This window comes from Ovis aries, chromosome 20 (genome assembly GCF_016772045.2).
Source record: "Ovis aries strain OAR_USU_Benz2616 breed Rambouillet chromosome 20, ARS-UI_Ramb_v3.0, whole genome shotgun sequence".
Taxonomy (NCBI): domain Eukaryota; kingdom Metazoa; phylum Chordata; class Mammalia; order Artiodactyla; family Bovidae; genus Ovis; species Ovis aries.
This window is the reverse complement of record NC_056073.1, coordinates 37282894-37308474: the sequence shown is the minus strand read 5'-3', so window position 1 is coordinate 37308474 and position 25581 is coordinate 37282894.

Below are 25581 nucleotides of genomic sequence, written 5' to 3'. Positions count from 1 at the left end.
TGGCCAAAAACCCGAAAACAGATAGGAACAATATTGTAACAAATTCTATAAGACTTTTTAAAATGGTTCACATCAAAAAAATCTTGAAAAAAAAAAAACAGGATTGACAATGAACAGATACAATGTATAGTGACAGAAAGAAGGCTTTAGGTGAAATTGGTGTGAGTTTAAACCATAGAAAATGAAAATAAACCTCCATAATATCTCATGATGAATTTCCTAGAAATAAAAAGAGAGAAACTATTTTTACTAATCTGAATCCAAATATACAATGTATAAATTAAATAAATCATCATTTATAATTATCTAAAATGTTTTAAATATTTTTTTTTAAATTTTTATTTAAAAATTTTCACTAACTCTAGTTTCTTTTAGAAATTTTTAAATTAAAAAACTATCATAGTTTTAAAAGATTATGAGTGCTTCTTTTTTTAAAAGTCAAGCAACACTGAAGTATAAGAAGTATAGTAAACAAATTAACAAACTACTTCAAACACCCAGAAATAGCTGACCAGCATTTCATGCCTGTCATTCCAGACATCTGTATGAAATGTAACATACAAGTGGTCCTCATGAACAGAAATAAATTCAAAAAATTGGGGGCATAGTATACTTGTTATTTATTTGTTTTATTTTTCTGCTATAGGATAGCTGAATATCTTCATGTTGGATCCTTTTGGTTCTTCATGTCAATCATTATCTAATACTTCTAAAGAATTTTTATTTATTTACATTCTTCTGGTTCTATTAGGATGTAATTGCGGTACAGCAAGTTTAAGGCACATAGCATAACGATGTGACTTACATATATCATGAGATGATTTCCACAATAAGTTTAGTAAACATCTATCATCTTATATAGAAACAAAAAACAGATGAATGGATAAAGAAGATGTGGGGCCTGTATACAATGGAATATTACTGAGTCATGAAAAGGAACAAAACTGGGTCATCTGAGGTGGTGTGGATGAAGCTAGAGTTTGTCTGTCATACAGAGTGAAGTAAGTCAGAAAGAGAAAAACAAATATCATATATTCACTCATATATATGGAATCTAGAAAAATAGTACAGATGAACCTATTTGTAGGGCGGGAATAGAGATGCAGATGTGGAGAGTGGACAGATGGACATGGGGTGGACAGGGAGGAGGATGGGATGAAATGGGAGAGTAGCACTGAATATATACACTGCCGTGTGTGAAACAGACAGCTGTGGGAAGCTGCTGTGTAGCACAGGGAGCTCAGCTCAGAGCTCTGCCATGACCTAGACAGGTGGGATGGGGGTGGCTGGGAGGTCCAGGCAGGAAGGGATATATGTATACATTTAGCTGATTCAGGTTGTTGTACAGCAAAAACTAATACATGGAATTATACTCTGATAAAAAATAATAAGTGAAAAAAAGAAACAAAAGAAAAAAATATTTTTCCTTGTGATGACAACTCTTAGGAATCGCTCTCTTAACTTTCAGAAGTAACAAACAGTAATGTTAATTGTATTAATCATGTTATATGTTATGTCCCTAGTACTTACCTATCTTGCAACTGGAAGTTTATATCTTTTGGCCACCTTTGTGACCATGCAGAGATATTATTATAGACGATATTCCCCACACTGTACATATCATCCCCATGACTCATTTGTGTTGTAACTAGATGGTTGTACTTCTGAATCTCCTTCACCTATTTTACTCATTCCCCCCACCACCTCCATCCCAGCAGCCATCTCTTTGTTCTCTCTATCTATGACTGTTGGCTTCGTTATGTTTTTTTCATTTGTTTTGTGTTTTAGATTCCACACATAGGTGAGATTATACAGTATTTGTCTTTGTCTTGTTTCACTCAGCATAATACCCTCTTGGTCCATCAGTATTGTTATAGATGGCAATATTTCATTCTCGTCTATGGCTGAATAATATTCCATTGTATACCTTCCTTATCCTTTCATTTTTTTGATGGGCACTTTCATATCTTGGCAGTTGTAAATGATGCTACAATGAACACAGGGGTACATATATCTTTTCAAATTAATGTTTTTGTTTTCTTTGAAAAAATTTCCAGAAGTGGGATTGCTTGATCATATGGTAGTTCTGTTTTTAATTTTTGAGAAAACTCTATACTGTTTCTATAGTGGCTGCACCAATTTACAGTGACCAATTTCCCCTTTGTATGTCTATCTGATTTTGATACCAGGTAATGCTGGCTTCACAGAATAAGCTGAAAAGTAGTCCTTTCTCCTCAACTTTCTATAATACTTTTGTGAAATTGGTGATATTTCTTCCTTAAATGTTTGGTAAATTCACCAGTGAAGTCACAGTGATGGTAATTTCTTTGAAAGTTGGTTTTTAACTACAAATTCTATGTATTTAATACAAAAAGGCTAGTCGAGCTACCTGTTCTTTTTCTTGAATGAGCCTTGGTAGTTTGTGTCTTAAAAGAAAACTGTTCGTTTTACCTAAGTTGTTAAATGTATTGGCACAAAGTAGTTTATTTCTTTATTATCCTTTTAATACTTGTAGATTCTGTATAGATGTCAACTCTCTCAATTCCTGTTATTGATGATTTGTCTCATTACCCTTTTTTTCCCCCAATATATCTGGCTAGAACTTCCTCAATTTTAAAAATTCATTCAAAGATCTAGTTTGTGGATTAATTAATTTTTTCTGTATTTTTCTATTTCTTTGTTTCTGCTTTGATCTTTATTATTTCCTTTTTTCTACATTGGGTTTCCTGGGCTGTTCTCTTTCTATTTTTTGAAGATAGAAACTGAGATCATTCATTTGAAGATCTTTCTTCATTGTCTAATACAGGCAATTTAGTGTTATAAATCTCCCCTTAATTACTCCTTTAGTGACATCTCACAAATTTTGATATGTTGTATATTTGCTTTATATGGTTCAAAATGATAACTACTTTTCCTTGTGATTTTTCCTTTGACCCATTGGATTATTTAGAGATATGTTACTTGATTTCCAAATATTTGGGGATTTTCTAGAGATCTTTCTGTTTAATGATTTCTGATTTAATTTCATTGTGGTTAGAAAATACATATAGTTTGACTTGAATTATTTTATATTTACTGAGACTTACCTTATGGCCCAGAATATAGTCCATTATGATAAATGTTCCATGTGTGATTGAAAAGAATGTTCATTCTACTTTTGTTGAAAATTTTCTATAAATGTCAGCTAGATCAAATCTGTTCAAAGTATTGTTCAAATGTTTAATATCTTTACTATTTTTTAATTTTATCAATTATTGAGAGACATACATTGACATCTCTGACTGTTTCAAAATAAACCCAGCCAAAGACATACAGAGGCAAATCGAGTAACAAAATCAAAGAAGAAGACCGCATAATGATATTTTTAGAGAGAGAAGTTTGAAGGTGGGACATCAGTTAACACAAAGGAATGAATCGCTAGGTATAGAATTGAAGGCATGGGAGGAGATCTGAGCTTAATAAGGTAACCAACGATTCTAGTTCTGAATAAAGACTGGACCCTTCTATTTGTGCCAGTGACGAATTTTCTAATGAAGCAAGTTGAGAATGTACATGAAACTAACCAACGTGAAAAAAGAATTTGTCCAGTCGTGACAGTCTTTAGGGACAACCTTAGCTGCAATCACAAGCAGCAATATGCAACTGTCATTAACCTTATTCCTCTCACTCTGCAAAAGGTCACTTTATTCATGAATTGTGCATCCACACACTCACACAGATAAGAAGCCATTTACAAAGCACGGGTGTTGGCGGCCCCACCACCTCTATCTAACCCAGTTAGCACATTTTCTAACATCCTGTCATGAAGTCATTGGCAGTGTCGGTGTTCGAAAACTGCATGGCTCAGATGTTTCTAAACCCTTTTAATCCATGACAAAGGCCTCCCTTTATTGTTGTTTTGTTTTCCTTTGCTGCCCTACAGCATGGCAGCCAGTGTGCGCTCCTGATAAGCAGTGAGCCATGCAGACGCGGTTCAGTTTCCTTGTGCACACCATCATGCAACCTGCCAAGGCCCCAGTGTGGGAGGCAGCATGGTTTCCCCTCCCCACACCCAGAGCCAATGCCAATGGCACCCCGTACAGTGGTTAGCAGGCCAGATAGCTTCAGAAGAAGATGAAATTAATGTTTTGTGTCACAAATGACATTTACCATTGCCTAATTTGGAGGCTATAGCACTGCTAGTGTAAATAAATTCATTCTAATCCAGGTGAGGTAGCAGCAACTTCAAAGTCAGAGCAAAAAGGAAAAGAAACTGCTACAGTGATAATGGATTTTTTGAAAGGTTTTTTCCTCTTTTTCTTCCTGGGTTTGCATGGCAGGAATAAAGAGAGGACTATACTGGTTCGAGACACAATGCTGATATTTGCTATTGTTAACAAGAGAGGCCCCTGGGTATCTGGGGGAGTGCAACAATGGAAACAAGAGTAGGCTCTATAAATGGTGAAAGCTTGAATAACTGGGTTGAGGAAGAGATGTGTGAAGGAATGAATTGGAGCTTACTTTGTAAATTGGATGACTCTCTTGACTGCCGAGTTGGGATGAAGAACAAAGTCAGGGTCCACGTGGGGTGATTCTGTGGGAGAGCTCTGAGCTACCGGTAGCTGAATGCTGGGCTGGGGGAAACTAATGTTCCAGGTAAACTAGAAAGTAGTTGGGACAGAGGAATCAATGTAGAGGTCAATTCAGAATCCAACAGAGAAGACCAGGTGCCAGGAGAGTATTGAGGATCAACGGGATTAAGAGATGGGGATCTATTGCAGGGATAAGAAGTTAATAGCTAAGTCTTGTTTGATAATGAGAATCAGCAGGATGGAGAACCACTTCTTAAAAACCCACCCTTCTGTGAGCATGTATGTTTTAATTGTAATGATAAGTCCCTACTGCCACCCCTGGTTTCTAAAGGAGCAACCTCGGGTTTTATGTACACTGCAGATCAGTACATTTGAGCAGTTTGTGACAAGAGCTGTGGGTCTAAACTCTCAAGGCTTTTCCCATTCTTTTAGTCAGTTTTCAAATGATCAAGAGCTTGTTTTCTCTGGAAATATACGCTGAAAGCCAGGGAGCTAAAGAGAAGAGAATGATTATATCATAAAGATTTTATTTTCCTGAGAATATCTTTTTAGCATAGCCCCGATTTCCAATTCTCCAGCTTCCTACCATCTTTTTACCTTTCAGCCTCATGCATGCCTCACCTTCCCTGGCAGTTGCTACCCTCCACAGAAGAAAGACAGAAATAGCCATCCCAGCATTTTAACAAAAATGCAGTCTCCTCTCATTTGGGGAGCTGAGAGTTCATTTTCCACCAAATCTGTAGTTGAGGGCTCTATGAGTTTCTATCCATCTGTCAATCAGCTTTGTGATATGGTTTTAGACTAATAATTGAGAGACACCTCCAACCCTCTTGGGATTCAGCAGTCACCCACTGTGTCCTTCCTTCAATTTGTTTCAGATTGCTTTCCAATCCACCTGCCTCCTCATCTCAGACTGGCCCCTACAATTTCACACAAGTCCTGAGTTTTCTTTCTCCAAAGTCCCTCTAACCTACCATTTCCCCAGATCATTGCCTGTAACATCTCTTCTGAACTTGGGGTAACACCCAGTGAATATGCTGTCTCTAGCACAACTGTTCAGTGTTCAGAAGTTCTGATTAGAAAATCTGCCTCTTCTCCTACCAGCCATGAAACCACACCTCTGACATCTTTTAAGATATATAAGTCAAGTCACATCTCTTAGTTTGCCCTGATTGTACAAGTCAACACTAATATCTAAGCTTAACTCTCAGCTCCTTTCTTCCTCTCTCTTTTTCCTTTCTTCCTCCTTCTTTCCTTTCTTCCTCCTTTCCTTTTCAGCAAATATTTAATGAGTTCTTAGTGTGCACTGGGCACTCATTCTTTAAGGAACTGGGTTACAGGAGTAAATAAGACATATAAGGTCTCGATTCTTATGGAGTTTACATTCAGAAGGTAGAGACAACAGTCAACTGTTAAATAAGAAAATGATCATTCAAGATGTGCAGTAGTGAATTGTGGATAATGAATGTGATAAGGAGTACTCATAGGTACTTTAAATGAGTGGTAGGGAAGACCTCTTTGAGGAGATAACATTTAATCTGTGACCTAAGTAGCAAAAGGAGGATTCTATGCTCTGAGCTTCCATAGAGAAAATAGCATTCCAACGAGTAGAAATTTCCAATGCAAAAGCCGTAAGATAAAAGATAAATTGGAAAAGTGTCATCTTGTCCTTTGTTGCTTCTATAGGCTTCCCTGGTGGCTCAGATGGTAAAGAATCTGCCTGCAATGCAGGAGACCCTAGTTCAGTCCCTGGGTTGGGAAGATCCCCTAGAGGAGGGCATGGCAACCAACTCCCAGTATTCTTACCTGGAGAGTTCCCTGGACAGAGCAACGTGGTGGGCTACAGTCCCCTGGAGATCCCCTGGAGAAGGGAATGGTACGCCATAACTATACATGAAATATGTAATGTACATATATAAGGAATATGCAAAAAACTTTAATACTATGAGGAATATCTGCCCTGATTATATGTTCATACATTTTTTTTCTTTTCTTCCAGTGGCATCTCTACAAAGCATTATCCAACCTAGTAAACTCTCAGTCTACATTTGAGGATATTGATTAGAAGGCAGATACATATTCAGGAGGAAAAGTGGCAAATTTGGGGGTAATAGGAAGTGAATTTATTCTTCAGCTGTTCTCTGGACTGAATGATGCATAAACTCAAGAGAGAAATTAATATACGGTTCATCAAGATTTACACTTAGGCGTGTACCTAACTCTTGACTTTTTCTCTTTAACATTTATGGTGCAAAGTTCTTTTAGCTTCCTGCTTTCACAGAGTGACCCCGTGCTCCACATCGTCCACTAACCAGCTTACCCTGGCTCAACTGAACACACTGTAAAATTACTTTCAGTATGAGTGAGAACTCACCGTCATATTTTATGACTGGTACAATAAAGAACAAGAAAATGCAGTTTTTAAATTATAATATGCATAGTGTGGAGTTTTTAACTCAGTGGGACTTACAGGGAATGGTGTCATTAACAAAAAGAAGAGAAAGAAGAAGAAAAGGAAAAGGCATTATTATGCACTCATGCTGCCACTGGTTGTGTTTGGGTCCACAGTGCAAAGGGTGGAGCAGAACCTCCTAAGACAAGGACTGTGTGTGTATCATCACTTTGCTCCTTGAACTCTATAAAGTTTTCTGAATTGAAAAATAATGTAGCAGCGCAACTTCCATCAGTGAACAGAGGTGTGTGAACCTGCTTATCTTGGTTTTCCAGCAGCGGAAGTACAGAAAATGCAACAAGAAGACTCAGATTTCAGTAAGGCTGGGTCGCCAAGCAGCCGCTTGGGATGGATGGAATCCAAGGCGGGACCCAGCAGCCCCCAAACAGGTGTGATTTGTGAAGGAGGCTGCAGAGAGCGGATCAGCTGTTTCGCAGTCTGGTTCAGGTTTCATACAGAAAGAGGAAAGCGATGATAAATTTGCAAGTACACAGGCACAAAAGGTTCCCCACCACAGCTGGTACATCTCGTTCCACTCTTCACAAAATCAAGGACAACCAGCACTGGCTGTTAAAAGCCTCGTGATTTTCAACTACTGAGAAGAGCTAAGAGTAAGCAATATACAGACAAATTGTGGATTTGTTACCAGTTCTCCATGACAAACATTGAACTACTGATTATATGGGAAGTAATCTTCATTTCTGTTCTTTCTGGTAATAAATGTTCAGGACCCAGAATGCCTGGGGGCAAATCCTGCCTCCAGAATTTACAAATGTTAAACAACTTCAGTGAAGTTACTTAAATGTGCTGCTTCTCAGTTTTCTCATCTGTAAAGTGGAAATATCATTGGTATTTACCATACAGAATTGTTATGAGGATAAGTGAGGTGGTTAAAGTCCTTCGAGCTCATACTAAGAATTCAGAAATTCTCCGCTAGCGTCCTAACAGGAAACCATGGCTGCACAGAACACCAAGATACTAACAGAACTCTAGTCCCTGGGAACCAGTTTATTTTATAGCAAGAAAATCACACACACACACACACACACACACACACACACACACACACACATACACACACATATGCACACTTAACAAAGTTTAGTGGTTACACCTGCTCTCTGAGAAGAAACAGATTTAGAATCAGAATATGACTCAGTTATCCTATGAGAAATACCTGGGGAAAGCCACACTACTCATGGATCTTTAATATGTTAAAATTTGGATCAGAAAGCCCCGTGCAGCCCCTCATCCAGTAAAGTGACTCCTTTGACCCCTGTAGACACTGCTTCTCAAATGTTGACGCAGGCATTGACTGTGTAACCGCTTCTTCACGTGGTCTTTAAAACAGCCTTGTGACATGTCACATGGAGGCCCGCTAATTATCGGTGGAGGGCTCCAGGTAAGCAGTCACCTTCAGAGCTGTGCCCACAGCAGCATCACCTGGGGAGCTTTAAATATCCAAAGCCAGGGCCCCACGTGAGATGACATGTCAGACTGGGTGGATGGGGCCCAGGCACTTGTGTGTGAGGCTCAGTGACAGTTGGCTACCACTGAGGTGACAACTGCTCTTATTTTATGGACAGGGACATCCAGGCCACTAAAGTAATGCACTCAAGGCCACCGAGGCTCGTGAAAGGCAGAGTCAGGATTAGTCCAAGGCATTTTCTTTTTTTCTAAGATATTTTTAACTCAGACAAAATGCCAGCGGTTCTCAGGTGGAGGAGGGGATTGCAGGAGAAGAATCGTATATCCGAATCACAAGGAATTCTTTCTGAAGAATCGCCCTCATCACCTCTACCACCACCTCTGCCCTCTTTCTTGTCCCACCCGTCATGTTGTCCAGGGATCTGATAGGATGCTAATGCATACTTACTCAGGAAATGTTCCCAAACATCCAGACCTGAGAAGTGGATCCTATCCCATCAGGAATCTGTAGCCCAGAATATCTGCTTTTAAAAAGCTCCTCAGCTGATTCATACATGAATCTAGGTTTGAGAAATACTAGATGCTCAGATGGTCAGCTTTTGAGGCAGTAGCACCTCATGCATCATTAATAAGACTTGGGTTAAGGACGGGCAATAATAGGCTGTCTTGAAAGGTGGCACTGAAATGAGGGTACCAGAGCCCAGGAGGCACAGGTCTGCCGCAGACTTCCCGGATCTGCCCCACAGGCATGGCCAGGACTTGATATGACCTCCTATAACTCCTTGTTATTCCAGATAATTCAGTTGGTGTTAAGACACCTTTGTTTTCTCTTAGTTGCTCTGTCTGTGAAATCTTGGTGTTTATCTCCACTGTGTTTACACTGGACACGGCGGATAGACATGGATATTTTTAAAACAGCCCCTGCTGCCAAAGCTTTGGAGAAATCCTGACACATAGGGGCTTTTCATGAACTTGCTGATACTGTATTGCATATCATATCAGGGTTCATAAGAGAGAAAAGCAAACACTGGCTGAGACCCTACGAGCAACGCCACCAGCATGCCCTTGCTTGGTTTCTTACCAGTAATCAGACGAGATCGGGTGTGTTCAGGGTGAATTGGCCATAGACACTTACTGATAATCAATTCTGCTAGTTAGGGGAGTTTGGATTGTTGGGGTGATGATATATTTGGCCGAGCATGTTACTAAGCTTGGGGACATTGTGAATGATTTTGTAATTTGGAAGGAATTCAGCATATATATGCTGGTGAATTGGGCTTAAGTCTTTTTAAAGCCCACTCCCACGACACAGGTAACCTCACGATCAATGCTTCCTAGAATTCTTTCAGCCAGACTGTTGCAATATTTATCTTCCTAACAGCCCAGTGGATATGGTAAAATCTATTTCACCAGTGGGGGCATCTTTCTAGAACCACTGAATGGACCGGTGCAGCCACAGCTCGCCGCCCTCCGCAGGGACCTTCTGTTTGTGCTGGGGTCTGCGGGAGACAGCGGCCTGGATGGGGCTTCTCCCCAGGAGGCACAGATTCATGCTTCTCAGGGCAGCAGCCTTACGGTCCAAGTGTGCTACAATATAAAAAAAATCGGGGCTTTTGCTGAAAGCCTTCCTTTGTCTGCTTGCTAGCCTAGTTTGCCATCCAAAAGATTTCACAGAGTTGATGTTTCCGTTCTTTTAATTCAGTGTTTGGGATGACACAGCCCCAGCCCAGCTGTCTCCCAAGTGAAGGGGTGTGTGTATAAATGTTACCCAGTGTTTTCTCGGCCTCTTTTCTTTCTTTGGGTCGGAAGCAAGGCTGTCACGCTGTATGTTGTTATTTAAGGGGTATGCTGAGATGTTTCCTTTCTGCGATGGAAAAGATCTTTTCAAGGGAGCCTCTTTATTCCTCTGACATTTCCACTCTTGAAAAGCTGACCCAGTTCCCGCAGAATGACAAAAGAAGCACACAGAGAAAACAGATTCCCCTGGGGGACTGATAAACCCAGGTGAACTCTGGCCAACTGGGTTTCCCTTAGAGCACCAGGCAAACTGCCAGAAAGCTGAGGAAGAGTCACATCTCAAAGATATGTGGACAAATTAGGATCTGTTTAGTTTTGAGCTGCCTTTCAGAATTTGTCTTTTTTATAAGAATCCACGGGAAAGTTCATTCAATCCCACACTCAGTCTGTGTACACTGATGTTTGGACATCTGGTCTACCATTTGTCTGGTTCTAGAGGGTCCTATCTGGGGTCTAAGGATTCACCTTTAAGCCAGAGTTTCCGAGTCAGTGTGAATGAACCACCGAAGTTTCCAAGACTCCAGAGACTTGAGTCAGCTCACATTCACTACAGGTATTGGCCTCTCCAGAAACTAGCACTATGATTGAGTTGTAGAATCTGGGAAAAGGAAGGAGATAAATGGATATAGTATTAGGTCCTGTATACCCCACACAGCTTTAAACATTACAGTTGCTTGTCTAATCATTGCTCAGGAAATTCTGAATAGGAGTTGATCCCTTTGTGTAACTTACTTGCAACTCTTCCCAGATCCTCTGTATTTACCAACATTTCAGCCTGTTTCTTCCCTGATAACTAGAGAGAGGCTCAAAGTTTAATTTCCCTCTACTCTGTTTACTCTTATTAGGGTGAGTCTGAATTATAAAACCATGACTGCTTTTGTGACTGGCCTATAATTTGGTGTTTTATATACAAAGTAAAGAGGAATTCTTCAGGATATATGCTCTTTTCATCAGATTCTGTGAGCAAAGAACATCAGTAGATGTATCCACTTGGCTTGTCTCATTCCATATGTTTTCTTAGATCATATTCCCTATCCTTTACATTTTCAGTTGAATTTCATTGACTCCTTTCAACTATCTTTTTTCCATTTAGTCATTCAACCAACAATTTCTGTAAGTACTTGTAGGTATTGCCCTAGAGAATGGAACAAAGAGACTCCTTGCCCTCTAAGAGATGATGGTAAGTGGGAGAAATCAACATAAGAGCATCACAGTATCATCAGTAACAGAACCAAGAATTGATGCTAGAGGAGAGGCAGATACAGAGTGCCTTGGGAGCAGAAGAAATAAGAATCCCTTGTTCTGCCAGGGAAGATTGCCAGTCAAGATTGCTGGGAGAAACAGCAATAACCTCAGATATGCAGAAAACATTACCCTTATGGCAGAAAGTGAAGAGGAACTGAAGAGCCTCTTGATGAAAGTGAAAGAGGAGAGTGAAAAAGTTGGCTTAAAACTCAACATTCAGAAAACAAAGATCTTGACATCTGGTCCCATCACTTCATGGCAAAGAGATGGGGAAACAATGGAAACAGTGACAGACTTTATTTTCTTGGATTCCAAAACAACTGCAGATGGTAACTGCAGCCATGAAATTAAAAGACACTTGCTCCTTGAAAGAAAAGCTATGACCAACCTAGACAGCATATTAAAAAACAGAGACATTACTTTGTCAACAAAGGTCCATCTAGTCGAAGCTATGGTTTTTCCAGTAGTCATGTATGGATGTGAGAGTTGGACTGTGAAGAAGGCTGAGCGCTGAAGAATTGATGCTTTTGAACTGTGGTGTTGGAGAAGACTCTTGAGAGTCCCTTGGACTGCAAGGAGATCCAACCAGTCCATCCATAGGAAATCAGTCCTGAATATTCATTGGAAGGACTGATGTTGAAGCTGAAACTCCAATGCTTTGGCCACCTGATGAGAAGAACTGACTCCTTGGAAAAGACTATGATGCTGGGAGGGATTGGGGGCAGGAGGAGAAGGGGATGACAGAGGATGAGATGGTTAGATGGCATCACAGACTCGATGGACATGAGTCTGAGCAAGCTCTGGGAGTAGGTGATGGACAGGGAAGCCTGGCATGCTGCAATCTATGGGGTTGCAAAGAATCAGACATGACTGAGCGACTGAACTGAACTGAACCAGGGAAGAACTGGAAATGTTTCACAAATGAATTGTAGGTGATAACAGTACAGCAGTGAGCCAACAGTGTGTTAACTTGTCCTGTCTACTTAATCATAGTCCCTAGCTGAAGGTGAAAATGAAATCAGGATTTTCCTCTGTGTGAACTTAAATCAATTTTTGAAAACTTTACAGAATTAATGTTTAGCAAAAGGTAATAATGAGTCATCGAAAAAGGAAGAGAGTTCCAGAAAAACATCTATTTCTGCTTTATTGACTATGCCACAGCCTTTGACTGTGTGGATCACAATAAACTGTGGAAAATTTTGAAAGAGATGAGAATACCAGACCACCTGACCTGCCTCTTGAGAAACCTATATGCAGGTCAGGAAGCAATAGTTAGAACTATACATGGAACGACAGACTGGTTCCTATTTGGAACCAGGAAAAGGAGTACATCAAGGCTGTATATTGTCACCCTGCTTATTTAACTTATATGCAGAGTACCTCATGAGAAACGCTGGGTTGGAAGAAGCACAAGCTGGAATCAAGATTGCCAAGAGAAATACCAATAACCTCAGATATGCAGATGACACCACCCTTATGGCAGAAAGTGAAGAGGAGCTAAAAAGCTTCTTAATGAAAGTGAAAGAGGAGAGTGAAAAAGTTGGCTTAAAACTCAACATTCAGAAAACTAAGATCATGGCATCTGGTCCCATCACTTCATGGCAAAGAGATGGGGAAACAGTGGAAACAGTGTCAGACTTTATTTTGGGGGGCTCCAAAATCACTGCAGATGGTGACTGCAGCCAAGGAGACGCTTACTCCTGGGAAGGAAAGTTATGACCAACCTAGACAGCATATTAAAAAGAGAGACATTACTTTGTCAACAAAGGTCTGTCTAGTCAAGGCTATGGTTTTTCCGGTGGTCATGTATGGATGTGAGAATTGGACTGTGAAGAAAGCTGAGCACCAAAGAATTGATGCTTTTGAACTGTGGTGTTGGAGAAGACTCTTGAGAGTCCCTTGGACTGCAAGGAGATCCAACCAGTCCATTCTAAAGGAGATCAGTCCTGAGTGTTCATTGGAAGGACTGATGCTGAAGCTGAAACTCCAGTACTTTGGCCACCTCACGCGAAGAGCTGACTCATTGGAAAATACCCTGATGCTGGGAGGGATTGGGGGCAGGAGGAAAAGGGAATGACAGAGGATGAGATGGCTGGATGGCATCACCGACTCGATGGACATGAGTTTGAGTGAACTCCAGAAGTTGGTGATGGACAGGGAGGCCTGGCGTGGTGCAATTCATGGGGTCGCAAAGAGTCGGACACACCTGAGCGACTGAACTGAACTGAATAACGACTCAGTGGCGTTGAATCGATCAAATATTCTCAATGAGGGAATCTTGGCAATAATGATGGAAAACTGTTTCACACACAGTCACACACACTTACATGTGCACAAGCATGAATTTAGTTACACATACAAGTAGCTCAGATGGTAAAGAATCTGCCCACAATGCAGGAGACCTGGGTTCGATCACAGTGTCGCGAAGGTGCCCTGGAGAAGGGAATGGCTGCCCACTACAGTGTTCCTGCCTGGAGAATTCGATGGACAGAGAACCCTGGTGGCCTTGGACTACATCCATGGGGCCACAAAGAGTTAGACACAATTGAGGGGCCAATGCTTTCACTTTCACATATCCATTCTACCCTGGTGGCAGATTTGTGAGTGGGAGAGGCAGGTGTGGAGTGATGGCTATATAGTCATGGTACCTCATCAAATCACTCCTGAGAAGGCCGTAGACCCTCTGACCTGTCTGTGTGCACACCCCAGTCCCTTGTCCCAAGTGTTAGGAAGGCCATCTCCATGGCCATGCCAGCTCCACAGGAACCAAGATCATCACACCATCTCTGTCTCTGTGCCAATATATTTATCACTCAGTCAGTTTTCTGAGTGTCTAAGTGTGTTCAACCCTAAAGAAGAGAAAAAGTATTTGTTGTCACTGTTTAGTTGCAAGTCGTGTCCCGCTCTTTGCAACCCCATGGACTGCAGCCAGCCAGGTTTCCCTGTCCTTCATTATCTCCCAGAGTTTATTCAAACTCATGCCCATTGAGTCGGTGATGCCATCCAACCATCTCGTCCTCTGTCACCCCCTTCTCCCCCTGCCCTCAATCTTTCCCAGCAACAGGGTCTTTTCCAATGAGTTGGCTCTTTGCATCAGGTGGCCAAAGCATTGCAGCTTCAGCTTCAGTATCAGTCCTTCTAATGAGTATTCAGGGTTGACTTCCTTTAAAATTGACTGGTTTGATCTCCTTGCTATCCAAAAATATATATTTTATTTAATGCCTTCTATGTGCCAAGATAATATTTCTACCTTCATGTATTGTCATCTCACTTAAACCTCATAATAATCCTGTGAGACAGACATTGCCATTTCTAAATTTCTTTCCAGTAAACCAAGTCTCAGAGGAGTTAAAATGCATGGCTAACATCACATAGCTTTTAAGTGATCTTCCTTTGTCATAAAAGGTATATGGATCAGGAGCTAAACTATGTGTGTTGGAGTTCATTCTTACATCTGTGTCCTAGCTCTGAGACATATATAATACTGGGTCATCTTGGAAAAATTTCTTCCTCTTCCTTAGCCTCAGTTTATCTGTAAAAGAAAGATAATTCTAATTGCAGAGGTTGATAAGGATTAAATGAGACAGTGCTTATAATGTGATTAACCCTTTGTCTGGTACACAGCAAGCACCTAATATATAACAGCTGTCCTAAAAATGGTTAAATTGAGAGTTCAGGTCTGTTTCCATTACATCACTTCCATAGGAAACTTTGGTGAATTTCCTTTTTCCATTTTTTCCAGCTCCACCCTTAATGTCAAAGAGATGTCACTGGTTCAAGGCCAGAGCCTAATGGACCATGAACAAGCAGCTTTCAGGTATGAGCCACCAGCTGGGATGCTTGTTACTTATCGTCCAATCCTCTCTCTCCTTCTGCAGCTTAGTCCCTAGTGGCCCCTTAGGATAAAAAGAGCAGTTATTCTGGGGCACACATGGCATGTGAGGATGTTTTCTTTCTACTGAGTGGCACAGGCAGTAGTCCAATTCCGAATAATACATAAAGCTAAATGATGGAGTTAGCTGAGTATACCGGAAAAGGCCAACATTCAGCTCATGATTATTAAATGCCTACCTAGGCTAGACACTAGTCATACAAAGAATTCACAGCCCTGTCTACCACAGGCTCAGGGTCAAGCCAGGAAGACCAACAAGAGAACAAGGTCCATTTAGGGCACAGGGCACTACCAGCCTTGCACAGAGGGTTGCAAGCTAAGGCTGCAGGTGTCCCACCTCAGCATCCAGGTTGGCACGTGGACAGCATGTGAGTGGTATGGATAACACCTGCTCAAGCCTGTTGTCCAAGCCATCCTGTGACTGAGCTCCATTCATATTAAAGGGTGACTATTTCCCCAAATTTCCTGACCATTTATCTTGATCTGTTCGTACCATTTCTTCCCATGTAAGTACTTAAATTTTAAATGTAAAATAAATGCTGTTGGTCATTTCACACAAAGTTTCAAAATATGAACTCCTTAACTGGATTATGAGACTTTCTCTAGTTTTTCTGGTGGAGGATCAAAGGTGAGAACCTGATAAAGAGGCACAAGGGGGAATGCACGGCCAGAATCTGCTAACATTGCCAAAAACATGAATTCACTTCACCTGGCTTTGGGAGTGGCTTAAGGAAGAAGATGCATTCCAGGACAGAAAGGCACATCTGAGGTTTACAATGGGAGTCAGAAAAACTTGCATCAACATTATTTAGATTTCTTAAAATATCTCCTTATAAAGCTTTGGTCATATCTAAAGAAGTTTAGTTGAGTGTGTGAATGTGTGTGTTTTTCTTTTGAGAATTGTGTAATACCAAGATGCTCGATATGGAGAAGGCAATGGCAACCCACTCCAGTACTCTTGCCTGGAAAATCCCATGGACAGAGGAGCCTGGTGGGCTGCAGTCCATGGGATCGCTGAGGGTCGGACACAACTGAGCGACTTCACTTTCACTTTTCACTTTCATGCATTGGAGAAAGAAATGGCAACCCACTCCAGTGTTCTTACCTGGAGAATCCCAGGGAAGGGGGAGCCTGGTGGGCTGCCATCTATGGGGTCGCACAGAGTCGGACACGACTGAAGTGACCTAGCAGCAGCTTAGCAGCAGCAAGAGGCTTAATAATAGAATGCATCAAGACCCTTGGGTAGTGGTACTTGGCTGCTATGTTTTAGACTTTGCAAATACAATGACTGTTTTGGAGATAGTTTCTTAGCACCTGGTTCTGTGCCTGGCTTTGTGCTGGATACTGCAGGGCTGTGGAAGATGAGATTTGTCTTCTGGGCGGCTTCTGTTCAGAGGCTGACACAGAGATCTCACCTACAACTGAAAAAACTTTGAGCAGGTATATAAATCAAATGATGAAAAAGAATAACACTCCGAACCAGCATGGGGTAAATGCTGCATATAAATCTTTGCATTACTGCAAACCTCGAAGGTACTGCAACTACCCTCAGGTGCTTTGGAACCGTTCCAAAATGCATAGTTTAGTTAAATGCGCCTATCCAGATGTTGAGATAAAATTAAGATCTTTCTTGGACTCTATACTAGAGAACTCCATCACATCTCTACATGACTAAGTCACTTCCTAAAGTGTTTAGTGTGATGTGAAGTGCCTGGAGTAGAATTTCAGAGAAGCTGGAAATGGCAAAAAAGTTAGAAAAGAAGTATTATAAGAAAAAAAAAAACCCACAAAACTAGATAAGACCATTCTACTTATAGAAGAGAGCTAAGTGAAAATAAAATCTCCTCCCAGGTGGAGCTAAACTAAAACCTCCACAAGCCCCTTAGAAGCCAGAGGAAAGTGGGTGAAGGAATAAGTAACTTAAAGTGAGCTAGTGGGAAGGGCCGAGCATGAATCCAATTTTGTGCTTAATCTCCTGGCAAATTGGAATGGATCCTCAAATCCGTAGTACTTTTCTCCAGAAATCTGGGGAATTTGATTAATATTTGCTCCATTTTGCCATGGTACAATGCCAGCAGGCAGATAAGATACTGGGTATCTTACTGGGTTCAAGTTCTCTGGGATGCAAGTAACAAATAGGACTAACAAAACCTGAAAGGGAACTTACTTGAAGGGCTGGGGTAACTTACTGAATGCAAAAGAAAGCTGAAGTTACCAAACCATGTAAAACAATTTGGGGAAGGACAGAGCCCATAAGCCTTCTCTCCCTTTGATATCAAGGTGACTCAGGTCTTCTGTTCTAAGGCCTGTCTCTCTGGACCCAGGGAGAGAAAAATCTGTTGGGTCTACCAGCAGCCCTGACTGATTGTGAGGCCAGGAGCAGGAACAGGGACAGAATATAGACATGGCACCTGGGCGTCAACTCCTATATTTTAGGAGTAGTTGCCAGAGGAGAGGGGATCCCTGTAAGCCATTCCAAGAGAGGTCTGCAGCTCCCCCAAAAGGAGCTGTTTGTTATAGCAGTACACGGTGAGTTGCTTCTAAACTCCATGGGTTGAGGTAGGGAGACAAGGAGAAAGAGAAAAGAAGGGTATACATCAAAGGAAGAAGCATTTACATTTATTCTGACAGAGAATATTGTGATGAAGAATGTGGTTAAATATGGAATGTATGCATACGTGCTTGCTAAGTCGCTTCAGTCGTGTCCACCTCTTTGAGACTCCATGGATTGTTGCCCGCCAGGCTCCTCTGTCCATGGGATTCTCCAAGCAAGAATACTGGAGTGGATTGACATTCCCTCCTCCAGGGAGTCTTCCCAACCCAGGGATTGAACCCATGGTTCTTAAGTCTCCATCATTGGAAGGCAGGTTCTTTATGACTAGCCTGGGAAGCCTTATGAAATGTCTCCTCCCTAAAAAATTGAACTGTAAAAATAGAAAAGGATCATGCTTGGAAATAGGATATATTCTCCTTTGCTAACAATGGCTAGGTTGTAATTCTGTTAAAAAGACAAGATGACCTCCTGAGGCTCCTCTCACTAAGATTTTGTGATTTTGTGGTAAAATGTTCCCCTACTACAGATCAGCATTTATTAAAATGTGTCCATTAGATGTTAATCATTACATGTTCTATTAATTACAGAATTCCAATTTCATCAGGTTTGAGAACTACTAAAGTTCATGCTTGCTGCTGTTGTTTGTTTTTTTTTTTTTGTTTTGTTGTAGAATTTCTCCCAGTATTAACATATACCACGATTCTTTAAAAGGTGAATAAGATTATAAATGTGTAGATAGGAAAGACCTCTATCTTGGGGAGTTGTTAGGCAGTCAATCCATCATACTGCTTTAAAACCCTAATCTAGTCTGGAGGTTATGGTTGTCTTTGCCAAGACTTGAGTTCAGCTCACATGGGAAGAATGTGGGGGAATTTGAGATAGGTAGGTGAAGGGAGAAAGGACTGGAGGAAAAAATATTTCAGGTGCTGGAGATAGCCTGTCGGAGGGTCCCAGGGCAGGATAGAACTTCATCCATTAAAGTTACTAAAAGAAGCCCGGTGTAGCCAGTGTATCAAGGGAGGTAGACAGGGGTCAAAATGGACATTAGGAACAGATTAAGTAGTTTGAATTGCTCCCTCAAATTAGTGGGAAACTGTTAGTGGATTCTAACCATGAGCGTGACCCAGCTCCTCAGAGTCTTATTCTACTGGTCTTTCCACTCTTCCTCATAGGTTTTGTGATCTTATGGTATCAATAATTTTTAAATTCATTGCTAGACTCTTTTCAGAGAAAGTGAGTTATTCTAAAATTTAGTTCAACCAACTATCTTAGAGAGCCGCATGCTGAGGGAAGTCTAGGGACTGATTTCCACATCTGGCAGTTTAACATCCCAGCTGTGATACTCCATGGTGAAAAGTTGAAAGCCTTTCCTCTAAAATTAGAAACAAGGTAAGGAGTAAGATGTTAGCTGGGTGTTTGTCATAAATGGCTTTTATTATGTTGAGATATGTTCCCTCTGTACCAACTTTTGATGAGAGTTTTTATCATCAACAGGTGTTGAATTTTGTCAAATGCTTTTTCTGTATCTATTGAGATAATAATGTGATTTTTATCCTTCCTTCAATTAATGTGGTATATCACATTAATTGATTCATGAATATTGAACCATCCTTGCTTCCCTGGAATAAGTCCCACTTGGTCATGCTTTATGATCCTTTTTATATATTGTTGAATTCAGTCACAAATATCTTGTTGAGAATTTTTGCATCTACATTCATCAGATATATTGACCTGTAATTTTCTCTTTTTGTAGTTTCTTTTCCTGGTTTTGGAATCATGGTAATGTTAGAAAGGTTACAAATATTAGAAAGCTAAAAAAATAAAACTATACTTTCTAAGCTCTTGCAACAAGATCTGGACACGATCTGTACTCTGCCAAGTAGAGGCATCAGCAACGTACTTGGCAGAAGAAATGAGCCATGAAAAGCAATGCTGGCAGGGGGCTAGGAAAGGGCAGATGAAGGGCGCTGGGCTTCTTAGCTCTTCTGGCAAGCACAATTGCAGGGACACTGGGTCCTTTGGTGGTTAAAGCTCCGGTCAGGGTTTGAGTTTCTCTAACATCATAGGAACCTTGTGATGAGTAACAAAAGGAGGCAGCAGTGAGATTTCTACTAGAGCCATCTAGAGGAGTTTGGGTGGTTCTTCTGGCTGCTCTAACTCCTGATGGTTCTATCCTAGCTTGTTTACTTGTCCCTTCTGAGGTTTCTGTAAACTTCTAACTATCCTCTAAAAATTCTTTCCTTCTTAAGCTAGGTAGAGGATATCCTGTTTTTGCAATTAACTGAGTATTACAGGTCTCCTGTTTTATACCCTTATTGTTCACTATACTTTTCCTTCATAGTATATGTCACAACTGCAATTAAATAATTGTTCAGTTTTAGTGTATATCTGTCATCTCCGCTGGATGACAAACTCCCTGTGGGCCAGAATTGGGTTGTGTTAGCGCCTAACATCATACCTGGCACATAATAGGTGCTCAGTAAGTATCGATGAACACATGGCACTTTGCCCCAGCTCTACCTCGTCTTAGTAATTTTACCTTGAGCAGCTCAGTTCTCCCACCTGGAGCTTCAGGAGTCTGTGAAGATAGTGCTCTGATTCACTGGGATTCATTCAAATGGGAGAAGATATTTGGAAATACTTTATGAGCATTTCATTCAGATGTCAAAGGTTATTAATCTGGGCTACTGCTAAGTCACTTCAGTCGTGTCCGACTCTGTGTGACCCCACAGATGGCAGCCCACCAGGCTCCCCCATCCCTGGGATTCTCCAGGCAAGAACACTGGAGTGGGTTGCCATTTCCTTCTCCAATGCATGAAAGTAAAAAGTGAAAGGGAAGTTGCTCAGCCGTGTCTGACTCTTCTCGACCCCATGGACCGCAGCCTACCAGGCTCCTCTGTCCATGGGATTTTCCAGGCAAAAGTACTGGAGTGGGGGCTAACAAGAAACAAAGAGTAAAGAAGACAAACATAGTCTAATCATTTTTCTGAGCCCAACTATAATAGATCTTTTATTTTCTTAATACTGCAAGTCAATACAAGTCCACATATATGGGACTACTGTTCAAATTCCAGAATCATCCTAAGCACTCCCAGATGTCCAGAACTTGTAATACAAACATTAGAGAGTGATATTAATTTATAGCACAAACATGGCACTGCTCTTAATGACAACCCAAGGTCAAATAAACATATACTGGAACACAGGGAGATTCTTCTCTTGGAAGATTTCAAAAAGGGTTTGAGGACATAAATGTTTATACAAAACAGAATAAGGACTCAAAATATATAAGCAGAATTATATTACTGCTTTGGAAGTTACAACTTTTCATAACTCAAATGATACCTTATCTTGATATAAGTGCAACAAAAACCCTCCCATTCCTTTGCCTGTTGTGTGCACCAAGTTGAATTATGTAGGGCAATGTCCAAGTAGGCATCAAGCCATGTTTCTGGGGGATAGAGCTGAACTTATTGATTTTTCTCTCATATTTTTTCCCACAAAATTTATTTCAGGATCTGCTTTGACCCAAATCCCCTGTTGACCTGCTTTGAGGGCTAGGTGAGAGGACTGAGGACTGAGGATTCATGAAGGCAAAGCATCTCCTTTTGTAAGAGGGAAAGAGAAAAAAGAGTAGCAAAGGAAAATTGAACCGGCTTTAAGGTAATTAGCAATTTTCAAATGCAGCAATGGGCAAAGGAAACAAAACGTAGAACATGTATTAAAAGTCAAGCGGATGGTTTAGAAAATACAGCTGTAGGATCACACAGATTTTGACCATCCAAACCAAATTCAATTATCATGTCTGTGCTGCTTTTCTATTTCCGCCACTGAAAGGCTATTATTAGGTGCTCTCTCTCTTTTCTACATCTCCAAGTATTGCCTTCGTAAAACATTCCAAAAAGTAAACATTAGCTTTAGGCCATTTGATTACTGGTTTCCCAGAACGCTATGTTCTGTCCTGTTTCTCTCCATATTCCTTTAATATTAAAAATAGGAAGTGACTGAAGGCAGTTGAATGGCTCTGCCTTAGAGGCTGTTCCCCTAGCCAGCCTCTCAAGCATTGTTGGGTCCTTACCCTCTAAAATCCATTTCGTCCTTATTACATAGACAGTCCTCTGCCAAGCAGAAAAAAAATAAAATAGAAACTGAACCTTTTTTTCCTCTCTGCCAATTACTGTTTTTTCAAAGTGCTTTTTGCTTTGTTTAACAAGCCTCCTTAGCTGTGGTTCATTTTAAGTAAGGCTCATTTTCTTTTTCGTGCTGGATTAGCATCTGAATGGGGAGGAGAGCTGGCTCTGGCAGTGTCTTTGAACAGGTGATATAAACAGAGCCTGGGATAAGGAGAAAGCACGGACATGCCCCCCCGCGGGCGGCACCCAGGAAGTGATCTGGGCTGATAGAGGTGTTAGCTGTGTTTACCGCAGATGGCACTCTTATTCACACACTACTTCCTTCCAGCTCTGAGCTGACCCAGGGGAAATGGTGTGTGACATGCCTCGTGTAGGAGCCATTCCTGGGAGTCTCACAGGGCAGAGAAACAGCTAGGAAGACGAGACCGTGAATTTCTTTGACGGTGAAGATGGATATGAGATGAACATAGGAACCTGTGTTCCACATAAGAATTCCTCCTACACTCCTCTAAAGCAACATGGAGTAAAGTTTGTCCCAGTTAGTTTATTTTTCCTCATCACACACCTCTAAAGCAAAATGCAAAAAAAAAAACCAAAAAACAAAAAAAAACAAACCCACAGAAAACAGTCATGCAGTTAAGCCAAGGAAGAACTTAATCCTGAAACCAAAATCATTTTAACATAGATTTAAATAACGTTTTAGGGGACTTCTCTGGCGGCCCAGTGGCTAAGACTCTGAGCTCCCAATGCAGGGGGCCCAGGTTCTATTCATGGTTAGGGAACTAGATCCCATGTGCCCCAACTAAGTGTTCATACGCTACATGAACCAACCAAGACTGAAGATCCCGCATGCTGCAACCAAGATCCAGCGGAGCCAAATACCTGCATTGGCAGGTGGGTTCTTACCACTAGCACCACCTGGGAAGCCCAATAAATAAATAAATATATTTTAAAAATAACATTTCAGAAAACCCTAATCATACATCACTTTGCATTCTTTTGGGGGCTTCAGTAACATTAAAAAATACATTTGTACACAGTTATAATTGTTGGACAGACAACTTTGCCTTTTTCTTCCAAAATTTAACACTAGTTCACACATTTTCATGAACTATGTATCAACATTACCCATGGACTTATTTGTAATAGTGATATAGAACACATTCTTTCATTTACTTAATCACTCATCAAATATTTACGAGTGCTCCTAGATACTGGAGACCTATCTATAACCACAAAGGAGATTCTGAAAGATAACTCACGAGGGTTGCTTTTCAGTAGGTTCTAAAGCCAATCTCTTTATATTTTATTTTGCAAAGTCAGATTTCTACATCATTAAATCAAGACAGTTTTTTTCCCTAAAGAAAAAGTGAGCATAGAATATAAAATCTCATCTCACTTATCTGGGCCTTCACTTCTATGCAGAATGAAGTAGGGGTAAATTTAATATCTAAGCTCCCTCCCTTTTTTTCCCCTGGAATTGTGTGGTCTGGGTTTAAGGATATAGCAGGAAGATAACATGCATAGCGTCATCAAACATCTTATAAATGCCCTTAGGAGTCATAATGCTTTTTCTAATTCATCAGTGACAATTAAGCAAGAACCTAGATTTTTATTTCTTAGAGCCCTGCTAAGTATTTAGTTTAAAATAGGCTTCTTCAGAAATGGAGACCAGGGTTTTAGGAACTAGAGACAGCGGGGCTGATAATAAGGAATACAGTTTACTTCTGTTTCTTTCACTATGATGAGGAAAGACCAAGCAAGACTTGAGAAGACTAGAACAATCCCATCACGGGATCTAAAGAGAAGAGTGAAACTCATTTCCTCCTTAGTAAGTGTGATTTTATGTTCATTCCAGCCACCTATTAATCCAAATTTTTAAAAAATGTTCTTGGCATTCCAGTCTGAGCCCATGGCTGTTCTGATATCCCACTGAGATCTATAAGTAATCAAGAGCTCAATAATTCCAAATGGTGTTTATAGGACCACTTCCTTCCATAACTTGTAAGCTGTTCTTTGGTGAAGACAGATGGATAAAGTCTGTAGGACCCTGTCTTTGAAAACTGTCTTTGAGAACTTTTGGCAGCCAGTGGGGATGCATGTCTGTCTCTATTTGAATGAGTTCATTATAGTAAATATTTTTGTGACTTTCAATCATTTCTGAAGTGTTATATGTTTTAATCAAAAGTGAAACACTTTATGGCACAAATACTATTAAACATCCCAAGTTTGACTATATTATTTTTGGAAAAAAATCTTCTGGAGCAAGATACTTTTTAAAAAAGCAGGGAGAGGCACAGTTCTTATGATTTTTGTTTGCTGAAATCGATGTAAATGGAATAATAAACAGGCCCAAGTTACCTTAAGAATGAGACATTGCCCCTTGTTACTTTCACAGATCTCTTTCTTTAGTAAGCCATTTTCTGGTCTGGCTTAGAGGATTTTATTTTATTGGCTACTAGTTTAAAAGACCTAGTAAATATAGTACATCTGACATTTTATTGACCAAAATTATCTAGTAAATGGCACTTCAGAGTTTACTAGCAAAATGATAGTTGTTGCTTACACAGATGATAGAGAACAGTGGGCCATAAGTCAAAAAGTCAGATGGAAACCAAAGTGGTCCTTGGGGGCAGGAAACATTAGAAAGTGTCACTCATCGAAGAGAATAAAACCCTCTTTATTGTAGGATTTCAGGGTATTCTGAAATACCCTGATTCTGGGGTATTTCTAACACTGGAATTAAGAAGCCCCTTTTGATGTGATTAGGAAGTGAAAATTTAGTCAGTGTACAGTTGAAATGGTAACCTATTTGAGACACTCGTGATAAGGAATTGCCATGGCAAACAGATCTGAGAGGCATGGCCCTAAACAGAATCTAGGAACGTAGAGTTGAGGGTGTAAGAAATTTTCAGCTGCTTGTTTTCAGTGCAAAGATAAAGCTCATTGGAATGCTGAAAGTACTGTGATATGGACCAAGCACGTGCAGGTAATTCAGCAATTTGCCACCACGCCATGAAAATGACCTAGAGATCTCTCAACTCCCTGTGTTCCATAAACCAGCCATAGAACCTTCTTCTTTTTTTTTTTAACTTAAAATTTATTTATTTATATTTTTGGCTGTGCTGGGTCTTCGTTGCTGCACTAGCTTTTCTCTAGCTGCAGAGATCAGGGGCTACTCTCTAGTTGCGATGCTTGGCCTTCTCACTGTGGAGGCTTCTCTTGTTGTGGAGCGCGGGCTCTAGGGTGCAGGGGCTTAAGGAATCAGGCTCAATAGTTGTGGTACACGGGCTTAGTCATTCTGCCACATGTGTATCCCCCCAGACCAAGGATCAAACCCGTGTCTCTTGCATTGGCAGGCAAATTCTTTACCACTAAGCCACTAGGGACACAACAGAATCTTAATTTGGCTTCTTAATAAAGAGAGGGAATACACTGATTGAGCCAAGCAAATTGGTCATTCAATTTGGTGGCAAATTACCACTCGTTTTAAATTAGTAAATTGACAT